At 41.4% G+C, this 20,178-nt stretch overlaps 1 protein-coding gene across 1 annotated transcript in view; it reads right to left on the bottom strand.

Annotated features, from left to right (window-relative positions):
• Positions 1–221: 221 nt before the first annotated feature.
• LOC127043702 (uncharacterized) overlaps positions 222–20,178 on the bottom strand; it is a 157,373-nt gene continuing 137,416 nt past the window's right edge. Inside the window, exon 2 of the mRNA XM_050937772.1 lies at positions 222–298. The gene's annotated coding sequence lies outside the window, so the exon portion shown is untranslated. The remainder of the gene's footprint in view (positions 299–20,178) is intronic.

Genomic DNA, 20,178 nt, shown 5'->3' with positions numbered 1-20,178 from the left:
GGAACCTGGGAGGCAGTGACCATGAGATGGTCAAGTTCAGGATCCTGACAGAAGGAAGAAAGGAGAGAAGCAGAATACGGACCCTGGACTTCAGAAAAGCAGACTTTGTCTCCCTCAGGGAACTGATGGGCAGGATCCCCTGGGAGAATAACATGAGGGGGAAAGGAGTCCAGGAAAGCTGGCTGTATTTTAAAGAATCCTTATTGAGGTTGCAGGAAAAAAAAAAATCCCGATGTGTAGAAAGAATAGTAAATATGGCAGGAGACCAGCTTGGCTTAACAGTGAAATCCTTGCTGATCTTAAACACAAAAAGAAGCTTACAAGAAGTGGAAGACTGGACAAATGACCAGGAAGGAGTATAAATATATTGCTCAGACATGCAGGAGCGAAATCAGGAAGACCAAATCACACTTGGAGTTGCAGCTAGCAAAAGATGTTAAAAATAACAAGAAGGGTTTCTTCAGGTATGTTAGCAACAAGAAGAAAGTCAAGGAAAGTGTGGGCCCCTTACTGAATGAGGGAGGCAACCTAGTGACAGAGGATGTGGAAAAAGCTAGTGTACTCAATGCTTTTTTTGCCTCTGTCTTCACGAATAAGGTCAGCTCTCAGACTGCTGCACTGGGCAACACAGTATGGGGAGAAGGTGACCAGCCCTCTGTGGAGAAAGAAGTGCTTCGGGACTATTTAGAAAAACTAGATGAGCACAATTCCATGGGGATGGACGCGCTGCATCCAAGGGTGCTAAAGGAGTTGGTAGATGTGATTGCAGAGCCATTGGCCATTATCTTTGAAAACTCATGGCGATCAGGGGAGGTCCTGGATGACTGGAAAAAGGCTAATGTAGTTCCCATCTTTAAAAAAGGGAAGAAGGAGGATCCAGGGAATTACAGGCCAGTCAGCCTCACCTCAGTCCCTGGAAAAATCATGGCGCACATCCTCAAGGAATCAATTCTGAAGCACTTAGAGGAGAGGAAAGTGATCAGAAACAGTCAGCATGGATTCACCAAGGGCAAGTCATGCCTGACTAACCTAATTGTCCTCTATGAGGAGATAATTGGCTCTGTGGATGTGTTATTCCTTGACTTTAGCAAAGCTTTTGATATAGTCTCCCACAGTTTTCTTGCTGGCAGGTTAAAGAAGTATGGGCTGGATGAATAGACTATAAGGAGGATAGAAAGCTTCCTAGATTGCTGGGCTCAATGAGTAGTGATCAATGGCTCCATGTCTAATTGGCAGCCGGTTTCAAGCGGAGTGCCCCAAGGATTGGTCCTGGGGCCAGTTTTGTTCAATATCTTCATTAATGATCTAGAGGATGGCATGGACTGCACTCTCAGCAAGTTTGCAGATGACACTAAACTGGGAGGAGTGGTAGATACACTGGAGGTAGGGATAGGATACAGAGGGACCTAGACAAATTAGAGGATTGGGCCAAAAGAAACCTGATGAGGTTCAATAAGGACAAGTGCAGAGTCCTGCACTTAGGGACAGAAGAATCCCATGCACTGTTACAGACTAGGGACCAAATGGCTAGGAAGCAGTCCTGCAGAAAAGGATCTGGAGTTACAGTAGATGAGAAGCTGGATATGAGTCAAGAGTGTGCCCTAGTTGCCAAGAAGGCTAATGGCATTTTGGGCTGTATAAGTAGGGACATTGCCAGCAGATCGAGGGATGTGATCATTCCCCTCTATTCGACATTGGTGAGGCCTCATCTAGAGTACTGTGTCCAGTTTTGGGCCCCATACTACAAGAAGGATGTGGAAAAATTGGAAAGAGTCCAGTGGAGGGCAACAAAAATGATTAGGGGGCTGAAGCACATGACTTATGAGGATAAGCTGAGGGAACTGGGATTGTTTAGTCTGCAGAAGAGAAGAATGATGGGGATTTGATAGCTGCTTTCAACTACCTGAAAGGGAGGTTCCAAAGAGGATGGATCTAGACTGTTCTCAGTGGTACCAGATGACAGAACAAGGAGTAATGGTCTCAAGTTGCAGTGGGGGAGGTTTAGGTTGGATATTAGGAAAAACTTTTTCAGTAGGAGGGTGGTGAAGCACTAGAATGGGTTACCTAGGGAGGTGGTGGAATCTCCTTCCTTAGAGGTTGTTAAGGTCAGGCTTGACAAAGCCCTGGCTGGGATGATTTAGTTGAGAATTGGTCCTGCTTTGAGCAGGGGGTTGGACTAGATGACCTCCTGAGATCCCTTCCAACCCTGATGTTCTATGAGTCTATGAATTAAAATAGTTTTTTAAATAGATGTGATTAAACTGGCGCAAAGCCACTTAATGGACTCATCATAGGCACAGAAACTAGGGATGTGGGGAGTGCTGCAGCATTCCCAGGTTTTAGCTGGGGCTCCGCATCTAGACCCCATGCCTGGGTTCCAGCTGCTGGTCCCACCCTGCACCCAGGGTCCTGGCTGGCTGCTGCACCTCCCCCAGGCTGCCGGTCCTGGGGCTCTGCTCTTAGGGGACAATTTCCTGGTGCAAGTACTGGAGGAACCAACTAGGGGCAGAGCTCTTCTAGACCTCCTCTCCGCTCCCAGCTCGCAGGGGGTGGGGGTGGGGTTTGGTTGATAGGGGTAAGGGTGTTGGCCACTATTCAAAGTGTTCCCATGCCACTAGGACTCATTTAAATTAATTTAAACCTGGCTTCTATCGACCTAGCTTAAATGACTTGTCAAATTAAGCTAAATTGATACAAATCATTTTTAAAAACTGATTTAAGAATATCTGCAGAAAATGCCTACACTGTATTAACCAAATCGATTTTAAATTACACAGTTAGTAAAATTAGGGAAAGTTTGTGTATAGAAAAAGAGTAACATTTTCAAAAGCATCTAAATGATTTAGGGCTCAGATCCCCAACCGTATTGAGGCACCTAAGGAATTTAAGGCCCTTAAATACCTTTGAGGATCTGGGCCAAGTAGTCTATATCCTATTTTCAAAAGTGAATTTGGCACTTAGGTATCTAAATCTTATGAAAGTTTATGGGACTTACACTCCCAAGTCACATAGGTGCTTTTGATATTGGTACCCAAGACCTCTATTTGGTATATTTGTTCTTTAACCTGTGCCTACTTTATCTTTAGTTGTTGTCATTGTTGCTTTAATTTCTTGCTGTTTTTACTTTCACTTAATGATATCAATGACTGATCAAGGGAACAACTCAAAAATTCAGTAGAAAATGCATTACAGAAAATTTCTGAAGATGTTAACTGGGATAAAATCCAGTATATTCTATTTGCTCTCAGGGAGTAATTGAAGCAGAAGATGAGACTTCTGTATTTGAAGACAGTTATGTGGTGAAATCCAAATCTCTAGTGGATGATTCAACTCAGCTGGGAAATTAAAAAGAAAAACAGAGCAGAAAAGCTGATCAGAGAGAAACAATACTGTGAGTTTCTCTAGAGGGATACAAAAGGACAACATTAAAAAAACAAAACAAAAAATGTTGCAAGACTTGTTGGATTTATCTCCTTATACCGGAAATGAAAATGTTTACTAGCTCCTAGGCTTTGATTCTTACAGGCAAAAAGAAGGCAAAACTCTTTATAATTAAAAAAAAAATACGGAGATTTATCACTCAGGGACATATTTTATATAGAGCAAGAGGCAAAAAAGAGTCCTTTTGGGGAAAGAAGAAAGCTAAAATTATGATTTTTTTCTAGGATTATAGTAAAGGAACTGGTGCACAAAGAGAAAATCTCCAAGAGGTGAAAGAACTAGCTAAAGAGTTGAAACCTGATTTTCTGCATGATCATTCCAGTTCCTATTGAAATAAAAGTAAATGATCAGCTCTCAGGCTGATCTGATCTCAATACTTCAGAGAAAATAATTAACATTTTTTCAAGCTATATTTCTAAAGGAAAACCCTGTAGAAAGCCAACCTAAGAGCTTTCATTGATAGGGTAACAAGTCTTGCAGATTGAGGGGAAGTGGTGGAAGTGGTATATCTTCACTTTAGCAAGGCATGAGAGTAATTCTGTTGTGCTCCACACTGATAAGGTCTCAGCTGAAGTAATGTGTCCAGTTTTGGGCTCCACATTTCAGGAAAGATGCGGACAACTGGGAGAAAGTCCAGAGAAGAGCAATAAAATTTATTAATGATCTAGAAAACATGACCTATAAGGAAAGATTGAAAAGAATGGTTTCTTTAGTCTGGAGAAGAGTAGACTGAGGGGAGTATGCTAACAGTGTTCAAGTATGTAAAAGATTGTTAAAAGGAATAAATTGTTCTTGTTAATCTCTGAGGATAGGACAAGAAGCAATGGGATTATATTACAGGAAGGGAGGGTTAGGCTGGACATTAGGAAAAATTTACAAACTGTCAGGGTAGTTAAGCACAAGAGCAATTGGCTAGGGAGGTTGTGGAATCTCTGTCATTGGAGGTTTTGAATAACAGGTTAGACAAACACCTGTCAGGGATGGTCCCGTCCAGTCCTACACTTCTATGACTCTATGAAAACTTGTGTCCTTGCTATTTTCTTTTAAATTAATACAGTGTTTGTGAAAAGTGGCAAATAGACATACACATTGATGCAGACTCTGTTTAGCACAGAACCAGCTATAGCAATGCATACATCTCCTCACTGACAATTTATAGAGGTAAAAAAGGCAGGGCAATTTCCACTCCCATTCAGTTGTTGCCCTTTTAAGAAGATTAGATACTACAATGATAAGCAGAGTATGAAAATACGGATGGGTGGATGAGCCAGCTGAAGGTCTGATCCTTTAATGAACTTAAGACTAGATCCTTAAAGTTATTTAGGTGTCCAACTTCCATGGGTCTGAGTGCCTTCAACTGCTAATTTACTCAACACCTTGCAGGAGATGCTCACTAGCAGGAACTTGACCCAAAGTTTCTGACTGAAGTGGAGCAATGTGATATAAACACCAGTCCAATAGGCAATCAATGGGAATTACTAGTGCTCAGCACTTTTGAACATCAGACTACAATTTAGGTGCCCATTTAAAAAAATCTTATTTCCAGACAGTTTGCATTAAGTTCCCAAAATTTGAACAAAACATATATACATTGCAATAAAAACCTGGTGGCATCAAGTCTCAGAGCTTGGGTCAACTGATTTCGGCTTGCAGGGTGTCACACTGTCTGGAGTGGCTCACGACCATGAGTGCCAAGCTCAGGATTGACTATCAAAAAGCAGGGAAGACATGCTAAACTGACTGTATGTTCTGTAATCAGATTTCACCAACTCAGTAACAAGCATGAACTCTTAAAGCACTGTAACATGGAGATACAGACACTCCCCTTGGGCATTCAGTCTATCTCACCAGCCAGGCAACCTGGGCTATGTGATAGAGGGTCACTTTTCACCCAAAATCACAATTTTCAGGTTACTTCAGTCCCAAGGGACCAGTCACTTACCCCAGTTGAATTGTACTTAGATCTAAAACCAGACAACCCTTAGCTAGTCTCGTAATGAACTAAATAAAGATTTATTAACTAAAAAAAGAAATGAGAGTTATTTACAAGGTTTAAACAGGAAACACACACGTGTAAATGAGTTACAGTCTTAGATTTAAAAAAGATAGTATAATCATCTATAATAAGCAGCTCTAGATGTCCTTTAGGGTGGACCCATGGCAAGCAATATGGGGATCTGTTTCTTACGTTTAGGAACCTTTGTTTTCCAGAGTCCAGAAGCAAAAAGATCTCAATTTCTCCTTGTCAGGGATTTTTATCCACTTCACCCCAGAATCCAAGCTGATGTGATGAGTTCATTTGTAAGTCTCCCCTTCCTGGAAGGAGTGAGGAATGCCCTCAACAAGGCCTTTGACCTTTGATGCTACACAATGATTAATTTGCCTTCAATGGGCCAAGATTGACTGTGTAACTCACCCAATAAAAAAAGAACCATTAATTAAGGTAAAGTGCAGGACGGAGCACTTTATCTTAATTAATAGTTCTTTTCCTGTTGGGTGAGTTACACAGTTACAGAGGTTTACAATGCAAACACTCAATATCACTTTATACCATGAGTTACAGAGGTTATAAGTATGATCAAAACATGCCACATCCTACATCATTCATAAGGTATAAATACAAAACACATTCTTACAACTCTAATATTGATCTTAATGATACTAACACACAGGTGAGCCAGAGTGGTTTCCAGCTATGTATTTGTCAGTGTTCTGTGAGGCCTGGGGCCTGCACGAGCTGGCACTTGGTCTGCCAGCATCACACTGGGATCATGCTACTGGGCTAAAAATTGCAGTGTCAACGTTTGGGCTCAGACTCACCAGGTTTCAATCTACACTGTTATTTTTAGCCCTGTAGCATGAGGCCTGCAAGCCCAAGTCAGTTGACCCACACCTGGAGACTTGCTGCCTTGGGTCTTTTTTTGCAATGTAGATGTACCCACAGATAGCTGTGTATGTAGGCACTTATGTACCCTCATTTACTGTCATATGGTCATTCCAACTACTATTGAAATAAAAGCCCCTCACTAGAATGGATTTTACCTTCACAACAGCCATGTGAGGAAGGGAAGTATTATATTCATTTTATAGATAGGGCAGTGAAACACAGAGTAGATTACGTAATTTGCCCAAGGTCACATAGGAAGTCTGTATCTGAGCCAAGAACTGAACCCCAGTTACCTAAATATAAGCCCAATGCTGGATCTACTAGACCATCCATCTACCGTGGTGTTTCCTAGAACTCAGCCTCATTGTGGTCCATTATATTCAAACCCTGAGTCCCTCACTCTAAACATAAAATCACCAGCTGCTAATAATATTCCTAGAAATGATGATTGAAGATATTTAACTGACAGTATCAGTAAGAATTATTGCAAATATATAATTGAGTTATAGTATTCATAGAAAGATCCCCAAGTCAACTCTCTATATACTATTTAGGAATGGACCCAAATCAAACTCATAGATTCAAACATCCATGGACATTGGGGAAAATGTACAACTGTACCCAAACTCCACTGCTGAAATCTATCTCAGTAATGTAACAATATAAATCTTATCATCAGCAAACCCGTAAATTCTGGGGAAGTTTGGTTCTGGATTTAAATACAAGTTTTGTGGCTCTGGACTTTCTAGCTCTTTTAGATATTGTAAGCCTTAAATTAGTGACAAAGAAGCATTTCAAGCTCCATACCCATTTTAACTGTCAATACACCAACTGTAAAATCAGTTAATTCCAGCAGAATTTTAGTCTCTGTGTTTTAAATAATGCAAAATGCCAGATGTAGGTTGTGCAATATTCTTCATCAGCTGCAAGATTGATTTTACCTTTGAGTATCATTCTTCCATAAACTACTCTTCTCAGAAATAGCTTCAAGTCAGTAGATACGCAAAATAAACCATTATAGAAGATTTATGCAAACACAAAAAACCTAAGGAAACATGAATTCCTAAAGTGGATGCACTGATACCATTCACATTTAACAATACATGAACAGCAGAATAAAATTTCTTTCCCAATTTCTACTTGATACTTTATAATGCAATTAAACTAAAAAGACTAGGGATGGGTGAATCACTCTGTATCAAATAAGACCCAGCCTTAACCTTCAACCCAAACCCTAACTGAATCAGAATGGAACCTTTCTGAGGTTCAAAAGTGCATAACTTTTTAAAGAATTTTGCGCTGTGGTGAATTTGTAGTATCTGATTGAGACCAGAAATAAAGGTATCCCATTACTGTGAGGAACTCTGCTATTGGGAAGTTTCCAGCCCAATTTTGTCAGCTCATGACGTTTCAGTGCTATAGCTCAAAAGTCTAGTTTGGATGGATATCTAGGACCAAACTCTAATTTCATTTACATCATCACAACTCTACCGAAATCACTATGGTTCCATCAGTGTGACGGAGAAGAGAATTTGACCCTTTAACATTTGGTCTAGCTAAGTGTCCTGCACTGGCAGGGATATGAACAAGAAGATCTGCTAGGTCTTTGCTATCTCAAATTTCTTTAATCTCTCTAAAACTTTCATATTCTTTGATCAGGCATAATAAGTTATATATTGTACACAAATTTCAAGAAGAATTTGTATGAAGTGAGTTCAGTACTGAAATGCTGGTAGTTACGTAGTAGATAGATGCCTATGTTACTCAGCTGTAACTTAACCATACTAACCAGATCTGAGGTATACCAGTAGCCTTTTCACATCACACTTCAGGGTATATGCATTAGCTGTAGTAGAATAGCAGCACTATAGAAAAACTAAGTTAAACCATATATTTATTAAAATAGAGCGGATATCAAAACATAACCATGATGGATAATGAAATGAATATGCAAAGGCAAGCTACAATATTATACTTGTCAGTTTTGTGCACACTAAAGGCAATTGTGCATAAAAGCTGGATAGTTACAAAGCTAGATAGGTTTTTGCATGGATTTAAGTTCTGAGGCTAAGTTGAAACATCTTTGAAAATTTAGTCCATACTTAAATGTAGCATTTAGGAGTTAATTTGAGTCATCTGTTTCCAGAACTGAATTTTCTAAACTCTTGAGAAGTAAAATTCAATTTCTAGCTTCATTTGCATTTTTTTAGTCTGAGAGTTTGCATAATTGCATTATTTCTTTTTTTTTTAAAGACAATAATATTTTATTTAAACAATAGGAAGTATAAAGACTTATCAGGGAAAAGTCTACAGTAGCAAATTGAAAAACAATACTTAAAATTCTAATTTTACACAGGAAGATCTGTCAGGGAGTTTGAAATGCATGGAGTCTGTGAAAAGTGATATGCTTCATAAGCTGCTTATACTTTGGGCTGATTACTTTAGAACACAGACATCCAAGCTGTGAGGCTGTTCTCCTCATGAGCCTTTTGATCCCTTCCAGGAGTGTTTTGAGCCAGTCCAAGTATAGTGAGGCAGAGTGGCCTCCTTCAAGTACAGATGGGGTTAACTTCCCCTGGAAAGCACTGCCATTCCTGCCCTGCTCCCTCACAAGAAGTATGGGGGCAGGGCAGGAAGTATAAGAATAGGGACTTGCAGCTCAGTTGTGACTGGACCAAGGAAGGAGGAAGATGTTTCTTCCAGGGAGCTGAGCCTGCAACTGGCAGCAGGCAGAAACGGCAACCCACTTCCTCAGGGAAGACCCTGGGGAGAGACTGGAAGAAGGGCACTGGACCATGAGATGGAGAGCCAAGTCTCAGCGGTGATGGAGCAGCACCCACTCCATGAGTGGTCCAGCCCTGCAGCATTCACCCAAAAAAAATCAGCATCCCCCACCCAGGGCCACCTGTCTGACATTTGCCCTGCTGTTCAACTCCTCCCCATCCCTCCCAGTGCCTCCTGCCTGCCATGATCAGCTGTTCCGCGGCATGCAGGACGCTCTGGGGAGGAGCAGGGATGGGGCACACTCGGGGGATAGGGTGGAACTGGGTGGGAAGAGGCGGGGTGGGGGAAGAGCGGGAGCAGGAAGAGGTGAATCAGCTGACCAGGTCCAACTGCAGCCGTGTCTTGCGTCTTTTATTGCGGTGTAGACCTACCCTATAAGGCTTGTAGAACTGGGAAGTAATTGAAATAATCTGACTGCCCCTCTATCCAATGTCTACCAGAGAAAGCCAGTGAAGTTTTAGATTAGGCATAAGAAGAGCTGGACTCTATCCCTGGCCCTATCACAAACTCATTGTGTGACCCCAGGAAAGTTAGTTAATTTCTCTTTGCCTCAGTTTCTTCATTTCTAAAATGGAAACACCAATACTAATGTATCCCTAACGTTTTAGGAGGCCAAATTAATTTTTTTTCTTAAAGTGCATTGAGATTCTGAAAAGGCAAGTGCTACGTGAATGCAAGGTGTTATTAGGGGGTAAGGGAGTTAGTTAAGACCTATAATGATTTTGACCATATGAAGGGGCCTATAAAACTTTTTTAATAATTTATTAATAATTTATTAATTTATTAATTATTATTATTAATGCATAAATAATAATCATTAGTAGTAGTAGTAGTAGTAGAACATATTTTGTACAGAACACTCCCATCCTGGCAGGTCAATGGAGAAAATAACCTGGTGTGGACGGATTCTTAGAATCTAAGGATTCATAGAAAGGATCATTAGGTCACTTACTCTGACCTTCTGTCTACCATAGGCAATAACATTTCACCCAGTTACCCCTGGACTTGTGTTTTGCCAAATCATGTCTTCCACAAGAGCATTCAGTCGTGATTTCTGTTTAAATCTCTTGATTTGCAGACATCAAGAAATGGCAAAACCACCACATCCCTTGGTAGTTTGTTCCAATGGTTCATCACCCTCACTATTAAAAATATGTGCCTAACTTCTGATTTGAATTTGCCTGGATTCAGCATCCAGCCACTGGTTCTTCTTATGTCTTTCTCCACTAGAGTAAGGCGAGCTTTAGTACCCAGTAACTACTTGTGTCAAGGTACACAAACACCACTTTCCTTTGATCGCCTCCCATCCCTGAGGAGCACAGTCCCCCATAAAACATATCACAATTACAGCTCTTCCAAGATGCTCCAATTAATTCCCCAGCCATCCAATACAGCTACACCTAGCACAGCTGGAGATAATTCCCAGTGGCTGTTGCCAGTTCCAGGGGAGCAGAGTTAAGGTTGCAAGGGTGTATACTTAACTCTCCATTTCGTAGTTTTCAAAAGTTTGGGTCTTGCAGAACTCAGTTTTCTGGAGGGGCACGAGACACCACTGGCCAACCTTAACTCTGTGTTAGCCAAGTTTTTTGTCAGTGAATAGAGCATTAACATTAGATCACAGATCCAAGGGAATAGTTAAGGAATTAAATAAGACATTATAATAATAGTGCTCCAGGAAGAAAGAACTGAAATATAACAAATCAGATGATCTTATTTAAATACCAGCATGATAATTAGCATTTTGACATTATTTTCTCAGTGATGCAGTGGCTTCCAGCCACAGAATAAGGAAAGTGCATGAAAATCTCCAGGGGAGTAACAATGTCATAACAGGAAAATGGCAGATAGATAACATTAATGCCTTCTTATGGAAAGATGAAATTAGCACATTATTCCAATATCTCTTAAATGCAAACAAGGAGAAAACTTATTGTTTTTACTCTGTTAACTGATGTGACTTGTCCTAAGCCTTTAGAAATGCCACTCCATTAAATTTTAATCAATTCATACTCTAAATGGAGAAAACTTTGACTTCCCTTTGCCTTTTTTATATCTTCATTGCCTTTGCATTTTTCAAGGCCTGAGTCTCATTATTGATTGCCTACTGGACAATGGTATTGTGATGCTCTGCAGATCAATATGGATAGCTAAAATGAATTCAGAGGACGAGGGGGGAGGAAGATGAAGAAAAACAAAATAACTTCACTGTCTATTGTATTTCTCTGACTGGGAACCTGCAGAGGAGAAGAGATTTTCAGAATTTAAAAGAGAGAAACAAGTTGAGGGAGAGGGAAGGTTTGCTGAGCTTCTGTGAAAAATATTACCATGCAGGATTTGGCATTCACCTGTCCTTGGATTTCCTGATTTAAGTTCACTTGAAACTGTACCGTTTACAAAATGGAGCCAGTTAAGAAACAGCTGTAATGTGCAGCACTGATGTGACTGAAGCACTTATTATTTTAACAATTACCATGTGTTCACAGTTTCTAATAGAGTTTTCTCCTAGTCTTGGAACAGAACTTAAGAAAGCCCATTCTGGATCAGACCAATGGTCCATTTAGCCCAGTATCCTGTCATCCAACAGTGGCCAATGCCAGGTGCTTCAGAAGGAATGAATAGAACAAGTAATCATTAAGTGACTCATCCCCTGTCAGCCATTCCCCGCTTCTGGCAAACAGAGGCGACGGACACTTCAGAGCATGGTTTTGCAACCAGCCCATCCTAGCTAATAGCCATTGATGGACTTATCCTCCATGAACTTATCTAGTCCTTTTTTGAATCCTGTTATAGTCATGGCCTTCACAACGTCCTCTGGCACAGAGTTCCATAGATTGACTGTGTGTTGTATGAAGAAATACTTCCTTTTGTTTGTTTTTAAACCTGCTGCCTATTAATTCCATTTGGTTTTAGTGCTATGAGGAGTAAATAATACTTCCTTATTTACTTTCTCCACACCCACCATGATTCTATAGACCTCTATCATATCCCCTCTTAGTTGTCTCTTTTCCAAGCTGATAAGTCCCAGTCTTATTAATCTCTCCTCATATAGAAGCTGTTCCATACCCCTAATCATTTCTGTTGCCCTTTTCTGTACCTTTTAAAATTCCAATATATCTTTTTTTTGTGATAGGATGGCCACATCTGCATACACTATTCAAGATTTGGGAGTACCATTGATTTATATAGAGGCTATATGATATTTTCTGTCTAATTATCTATCCCTTTCTTAATGATTCCCAACATTCTGTTAGCGTTTTTACCTGCCACTGCACATTGAGTGGATGTTTTCAGAGAACTATCCACAATGACTCCAAGATCTCTTTCTTGAGTGGCAACAGCTAAGTTAGACCTCATCATTTTATATGTATAGTTGGGATTATGTTTTCCAATGCGCATTACTTGGCATTTATCAACATTTAACCCCCAGATTTGTGAGATCCCTTTGTAACTCTTCACAGTCTGCTTGGAACTTTACTATCTCGAGTAGTTTCATATCATCTGTACATTTTGCCACTTCACTGTTTACCCCTTTTTCCAGATCATTCATGAATACATTGAACAGCTCTGGTCCCAGTACAGACCCGAGTGGGACATCACTATTCATCTCTATTCAATGTGAAAACTGGCCATTTATTCTTACCCTTACAGCTACCAATCCATGAGCGCAAAGGCGCTGGAATGAGGGGTGTTGAAGGTGCTGCTGCACCCTCCTGGCTTGAAGTGGTTTCCATTATATAGAGGGTTTACAGTTTGGTTCAATGGCTCTAAGTCATTTAGAAACTCTACCTCTGCATCACATCCTGAGATGACATACCCAGTCAATATGGGGATTTGAAATCCCCCTGAATATTTCACAGCCACTATCACCATTCTGGGCAGGTGGTCGGGAGTATATCTCTATTGCTATATTCTTATTATTCAAGCATTTAATTGCTATCCATAGAGATTCTGTGGTACAGTTTGGTTTATTTAAGATTTTTACTTCATTTGACTCTGCGCTTTCTTTCACATATAGTGCAACTCTCCCACCAGCCTGAACTATTCTGTCCTTTTGATATATTTTGTACCTTGGTATTACTGTGTCCCATTGATTATCCTCATTCCACCAAGTTTTTGTGATACCTTTTATATAAATATCATCATTTAATATGAGGCACTCAAGCTCACCAGTCTTAGACTTCTAGCATTTGTACATAAGTACTCAAAAAAATGTCACTTTTTAGCTGGAAAATAACAGGAAATGACTACAGAGTCTCAGGCACTTCTTTGTGGGAATGGCAATAAATGCTGAATCTTCTCTGGCAACCACTGCACTTAGACAATACTGAAGCATTGTTTTCCCCATAAATCTAGATTTTTAATTAGGATTATGCACCCACACAAAGTGGAGTGAGAACTCCATTTACATTCCTTCGTGGGCTACCTGGATCGTGAGTATGAGTATGAAGGAGTAAGAGGATGTTGTGGCCCACTCCTCTTCCAATGGAGCTGGAAGGGGCTCCAACTTACAAGTCCCCAGACACTGGCCAGAACAGCTGAGCCACACAAAAAAGGTATAATTTGCTATCAACATGGGCCAATCCACCTTGGAATTGGTCAAAAAATTTCCAATTGAATTTTACAATAGAAAAAGCTGTTTCATCAAAATAAAAACTTTCTGGGGGAATGTGTTGATTTTGCTGAAAATCTGTTTTGACAAAAAATGAAAATAAATATTTGTATAGGGTCAAAAAGTGCTGTTCTGACCTTATTGGAAAGAACATTTCAATTTTTCATTTCAAGATGACTTGGGTTTGAAATTTATTTTATGTTATATTCTAAATTATATCACACAATTTTTAAAAATTAGATAGAAACATTCCAATTTTATCAAAATGGAATATTTTGATTGAAAAAATATTTTCAGAGATTTGTTTTACAAAAAATCACAATTTTGAAATATTGTTATGATTTACGATGAAACAAATTTTCAAAATCTTTCATGGGATAGCAATTCTGTTTTCTACCAGCTCTCCCCTCTCCCCTTCACTCATAGTAAGGATGAAGCAAGGGGATGGGATTGTGAATCAAGAGATGTTTACACTGCAATGTAAGCCCATGGTTAATGATACTTGAGTCAGTTGATCTGTGTTAGGGAACCCTGGGCTTGAGCATTTACAATTGTATTTAAATCCTACAGTAAGACTTTTCTGACATGCTCAAACCAAGGCTCTGGTGTCCACACTGCAGTGTATAGATCTGAGTCAAAGTAGACTTATTCCAGTGTTCCTAGCCACTCCTTTAGGGAGAGGGATAGCTCAATGGTTTGAGCATTAGCCTGCTAAGCCTGGAGTTGTGAGCTCAATCTATGAGGGGGCCCTTTAGGGATTTAGTTGGGAATTGGTCCTGCTTTGAGCAGGGGTTTGGACTAGATGATCTCTTAAGGTCCCTTCCAACCCTAATAATCTATGATTCCTGAAATATGGCTGCTCTAACCCTAGGACCATGGTGCACTGTGGGGAAACTTTACTGCCCATCCTGCACATTACCAGGAAGTGGCTCACACTGCAAAATTTCAGTTGGTTTGATCTCCATTGCAAACCCAGGATGCTCTCTGATAGGCCTGGTCTACACTGGGTGGGGGAGGGGGATCGATCTAACATACGCAACTTCAGCTATGAGAATAGTGTAGCTGAAGTTGACGCATCTTAGATCGAATTAAAATTACTTACTTTTCTCCTCGGGGTGCTGGATCGATGGCCATGGCTCCCCCATCGACTTTGCTTCTGCCTCTCACACTGCTGGAGTTCAGCAGTTGATGGGAGTGCAAACGGGGATTGATTTATCGCGTCTACACTACATGCGATAAATCGATCCCCGATAGCTCAACTGCCACCCGCTGGCGGATAGTGTAGACATACCCATAGTGTGCTTACAAATTAATGATCAGAACAGAGAGGGTTGATGCTAACCTGGCCTGCTGCTGTTTACCAAAGGTGTGGGGAAGGCATCTGTTTTCAATTAATTGTTAGGACTGAGGACTGAGGAAGTTGTCCCATGGAATTGTGGGATACTTTCAGGTGACTCTCAGGACCTGAGTTAAGTGGTGCTGCGGCTACACTGCAAAACAATAGGGTACAGACTCTAGGCCCCCAGTTTGACTCCAGCTTGGACCCTCCAGTCCTGTAGGGTCCTGGGACCCTGGGTCTGAGCCTTGGGTTAGCACAATTGCAGTGTAGACACATGGGTAGGGTCTACCTTGAGCCCGGGGTTAGGTACAGCTTACATTGGAATGTAGACATATCCTCAGAGAGCTGTCTCTGAAGCACTGAGCTTTCTGGGGCTACTTTTAGAATGGTGAAATTTACGTACTATCCCTTCCTCACAGCTGTTCCTTAAAGCACTGCCTAGTTCAGTGATTGCAAAAGGTGACAGCATGCCACTTGAAAGAAGGGTATTTTTTCCCCAGTCATTCTCAGAGTAACACCATTGTAATAAGATCCACTTTATTACAAAAAAGTAGTCACTTAGCAACTCAGGGCCTGATTCTAGGCTCAGGATGTGTGTGCATCATAGCTTATTTCCCCAGAGGTGCAGCAATATGTTTCAGGTCTCTGAGGTGACAATTGGACTTTAAAATTGTATTCCCTCATGAGGCAATTTCAATTCATTCCCATCTTACTGCCAAAACATAATAAAAATCACCCACCTGGCTCCTGTTTTCTCAAAGAGCTGTGTAGTACAAAACACAATATCAAGACTATCCTCTAACATTTAAATAAGCATTTCAGGGCTCATGATCTGCCCAATGTCGACTCCATTACACAGTATTGTGGAGGTCTGAGTGGACTTTTTAGGATAGAGCCTTAGCAGACATAAATGGATGTGCTGATTCTGCCACCCTTAGTCATATCCAGTAGTATCATACTCTGTAAACAGTTCCATTGAAATCTGTGGGACAAATCTCTAATCCAAGTACTTTTTAGTGTGTGGAAGGGTGACAGAATCAGGACCTACATGAAAAGCAATAAAAAATGTAATAAGTAATTCAAAGAAAAACTCCTGCTGAATATGTTTCTATGCAACTGTCACTGAGGCCTACACACACTGCAGTTTCTCTTTCTCTCTCTAACTGGCAAGAGGACTTCAGTAGTGGGGTTGTTCTGAAAAGGTAAATACAGCTGATTCTGCAGTGGTTGAATTGTGGAAATTCATTGTCTTGCCTGTATTTGTATTGAAGAGTAAAATTCTGCTAATAATTACAGCACACTAAGATTCTTTACTCTGAAATTTGACAGATTGGCTATTTAAAAAAATCTGTTCAGGATCTTTCTAGAATCATAATACCATATTCAGTTATTCTGCTCAGTCTCTTGTTCTGTATGAGTGTATCTATCTGTCTATGTAGGGCTGTGTGGCCACCCCTCCCTGTCAGTCTCTGAGGATGCCATGCCTCCTCGCTGTCATGCATCTGTAAAGCTGATCTCAAAAGGGGGAATGAACTGCTTCTAGTGTTCAGGCCCTCAGGCCGAGCAGAGCAGTAAATCAGTTTATGAGCCCCAGGCCCTCAGTCAGGGTGGGTAAACAAATAGACTAGGGGGCTCTGGCCTGCAGCCAGGGCAGCACAATCATAGCCTATGAGCCCCAGCCCTCAGTCAGGGTGGGGCAGCAAATAGCTTAGGGGGCTCAGGCAGGGGTGAGCACCAACACACTCTAGGGCTGTGGTTTTCAACCTATTTATCATTGTGGGCCAAATATGTGGCCCATAATGTGTGTTACCTGGGCCACAGGTTGAAAACCACAGCCCCTCTCCCAAACTTCTCCACAGACCCCTATGCTCAGCACCCCCTGCCCAGAGACCCCTCCACAGAGTGGGACCAAGAGCAGAGCCCTGGGTGCAAGTACGGGCAGCTGGGACCCCAGACCCCAGCACAGTGGGCCAGGCACCAGGGCAGCAGGGCAGCTGGCCAGTCCTGACCTCGCTGCTCAGGTCTGAGCAGCCCCAGCTCCAACCCCAGATCCTGCCGTGGCCACTTCTGTGCGGGGCCCAGCAGCCCTGACTCCAACTCTGAACCTGGCTGCATGGGGCCTGGCAACCCCAGCTCTGACCCTGGCCCCTGCCCCAACCACTGCCACTCAGGGCTGGGCAGCCCCGACCCTGCTGCATAGGCCAGGAGGCAGGCCAGCCAAGCAGCCCTAACCCCAGATGTCACCGCACCAGGCAGCAGTACCGCTGGGATCGGGCGGCTTTTAGCACACAACTGGGCAGCAGCTCTGTGCTAATCGAGCTGCATGCGGCCCATCGGTTGAGAACCAGTGATCTAGGGGCTCAGGCAGGGATGATCACCAACACAATCTAGCACCCTAGCTTGACAGACAGTAGACTAACACAGGCCTCCTGCCCTAAGGTTTGGAAGCTGCTACCTCAGGGGTGGCGTGGCAGGGGGTATGGGAACATGCTGACCTACTATCAGGCCAACACTTAACCAGATGGTTGTCTAGTTCCCCAGGTCAACTTCCTGCATTCCTGGGGTTTAGTACCTCTGTCACATAGGGGTCCTCTGTCTCCTCGGGCATCTTGGTTGGCTAGCAGCCCGGGGAGATCTAGCCAGCCCTCAGCCAGGCAGGGTTCCTCTGCAGATTCCAGCAGCAGGTGGCATGCATCTGTCTCCCTTGTCGGCTCCAGCCCAACTGAGCTGCAGTGCCCACCTCTTGTATTTCCGCTTCCTATCCTGCCCCTCAGCTTCCAGCTGGCCTTTCCTGCTTTTGCACTCCAGGGGGAGTCCTCCCTGTCAATCTCTGAGGGAGGACATTCCTTCTCGGTACAGTCTATATATCTAATGCATTAAGGCTAATTGTAGGGCAAGTTGATATTTCTGCAATAATTTTCACTGTGGTTCATCAGCTGAGGTCATTCATTGTAATTTTCTCTTGAAACAACAGTAGATTATCCTAATGCCCATATCAAAACTACACTTCATCTTTTGCATATGCTCTATTTCCATATGAGTATTTAATCTTTGGTATTATAGTGCCCATATACAGTAGACACAAGTATGATTATAAAAATACATACACCTGAAGCAGAGCTATGTGTAAGGTCAGAAGTTTATCTCTTTCACCAGCCAAAGTGTGTCCAATAAAAGATATTTCCCCACCCAACTTGTCTAACATCCTGGGACCAACATGGCTACAACAATACAGGAAACAAAAAGGATATGGTATTCAACCAAATGGTGAGACACTGTTGCTTTGAGACATGGTTTGTATGACCTCAGTCCATGAACTGCAATGAAAATTAGCACAATAATCATTAGAGAACTGTTACTTGCGATGAAGTTAGCAAATCTCAGCCCTAATGCTTAGCATAGATAGACAAGTACAGCAAAAGTGACAAAGCAAAATAGCACTTTGGCAGTTTTTCATCTGGACTAGAGTTCATGTTTTACCTTTTCATTTCAAATTGCCCAATGAACCTTCGCTGTACTGTATAACATTTTACCTTTACAAAAACGGATACATTCAAGCAGTGTAATGTAAAAAAGTGCAGACATTCAGAAGGCTAGTAAAATATTTTCCTTTGCTTACTGTATGTACTCACAGTAGGTATTGCATGGGTTGGGTTGATCTTATTTCCCATGCAATGTATCTTTTACTAGGATTTACTAAATGGGTCTAGGTTTTCCTGGTTCGCTTTGTGACCTTGCCCAAGTCACTTAACTTATTGTATCTCAGTGTACTTTTCTGTTGAGAAGGGATAATGAACATCTCACAGGATATCATGCAGCTTTATTGAATATTATACAGAATATTCATATTCTCTAGTGAAAGAAATTTATACAAGTGCAAAGTATTATTTTACCACAATACTTTAAATTCACCATATGCTTATTAAATGTCTTTCTGAATCACCATTTTTAATATATTAATAGACTTTAAGTCCAGAAGGAACTATCAGATTATCTGTTCTGACCTCCTGCATAACACAGGCCATGTAGTTCCATCCAGTTACTCCTGCATTTCTTCTAGAAAAGCATCCAGTCTTGATCTGAAGAGAACAAGAGATGGAGAATTTGTCACTTCCCTTGTTAGCTTGTTCCAATAGTTAACTGCCTTAACTGTTAAAAATTTGTGTCCAATTTCTAATTTGATTTTTGTCTGGATTTAACTGGAGCCATTGGTTGTTGTTGTGTCTGTCTCCTCTAAATGTATGAGCCTTTTAGTACTGGTATTTTCCCTCTCTGAAGGTATTATATACTTTAATCAAGTCACCTCTTGATCTCCTTCTTCATAAACTAGTAGGACTGATCCCTATACATCTAACTATAAAACATGGAATAATTGTTAGTGTGGTATGATACTGAACTTTCTTTGGTGTGAGTTTGAGACGGTGAGTCAAAAGTGGCTAAGTCATAAATGAGTCAGGCAGATCATCCCAAATAAGACCTGTTGAAATGTTTATATTTCACCATTCTATCTTGTATTCTTTATATGCTACATATGCCACTCTGAAACTATTTCAGGGATGTTTTAGACCAGGGGTAGTCAACCTATGGCACGGGTGCCGAAGGCGGCACGGGAGCTGATTTTCAGCGGCACTCACACTGCCCAGGTCCTGGCCACCGGTCCAGGGGGCTCTTCATTTTAATTTAATTTTAAATGAAGCTTCTTAAACATTTTAAAAACCTTATTTGCTTTACATACAACAATAGTTTAGTTATATATTATAGACTTATAGAAAGAGACCTTCTAAAAACGTTAAAATGTATTACTGGCATGCAAAACCTTAAACTAGAGTGAATGAATGAAGATTCGGCACACCACTTCTGAAAGGTTGCTGACCCCTGTTTTAAACAGTTTTAAAAAATGTAATTGGAATTATTTCTTCTATATCTCCACCTGTAATATCAGGTGCCTTAGTTACTAGGGGTGAAATCCTACCTCTATTGAAATTAACAGCAAAATTCCCCTGGACTTATAGAATCATAGACTTTAAGGTCAGAAGGGACCATTATGATCATCTAGTCTGACCTCCTGCACAATGCAGGCCACAGAATCTCGCCCACCCATTCCTGTATCAAGCCTGT

Source organism: Gopherus flavomarginatus, chromosome 2 (assembly GCF_025201925.1).
Source record: "Gopherus flavomarginatus isolate rGopFla2 chromosome 2, rGopFla2.mat.asm, whole genome shotgun sequence".
Classification (NCBI taxonomy): Eukaryota; Metazoa; Chordata; order Testudines; family Testudinidae; genus Gopherus; species Gopherus flavomarginatus.
Note: the sequence above shows the minus strand (reverse complement) of the source record. Positions and strands in the feature narration are given on the sequence as shown.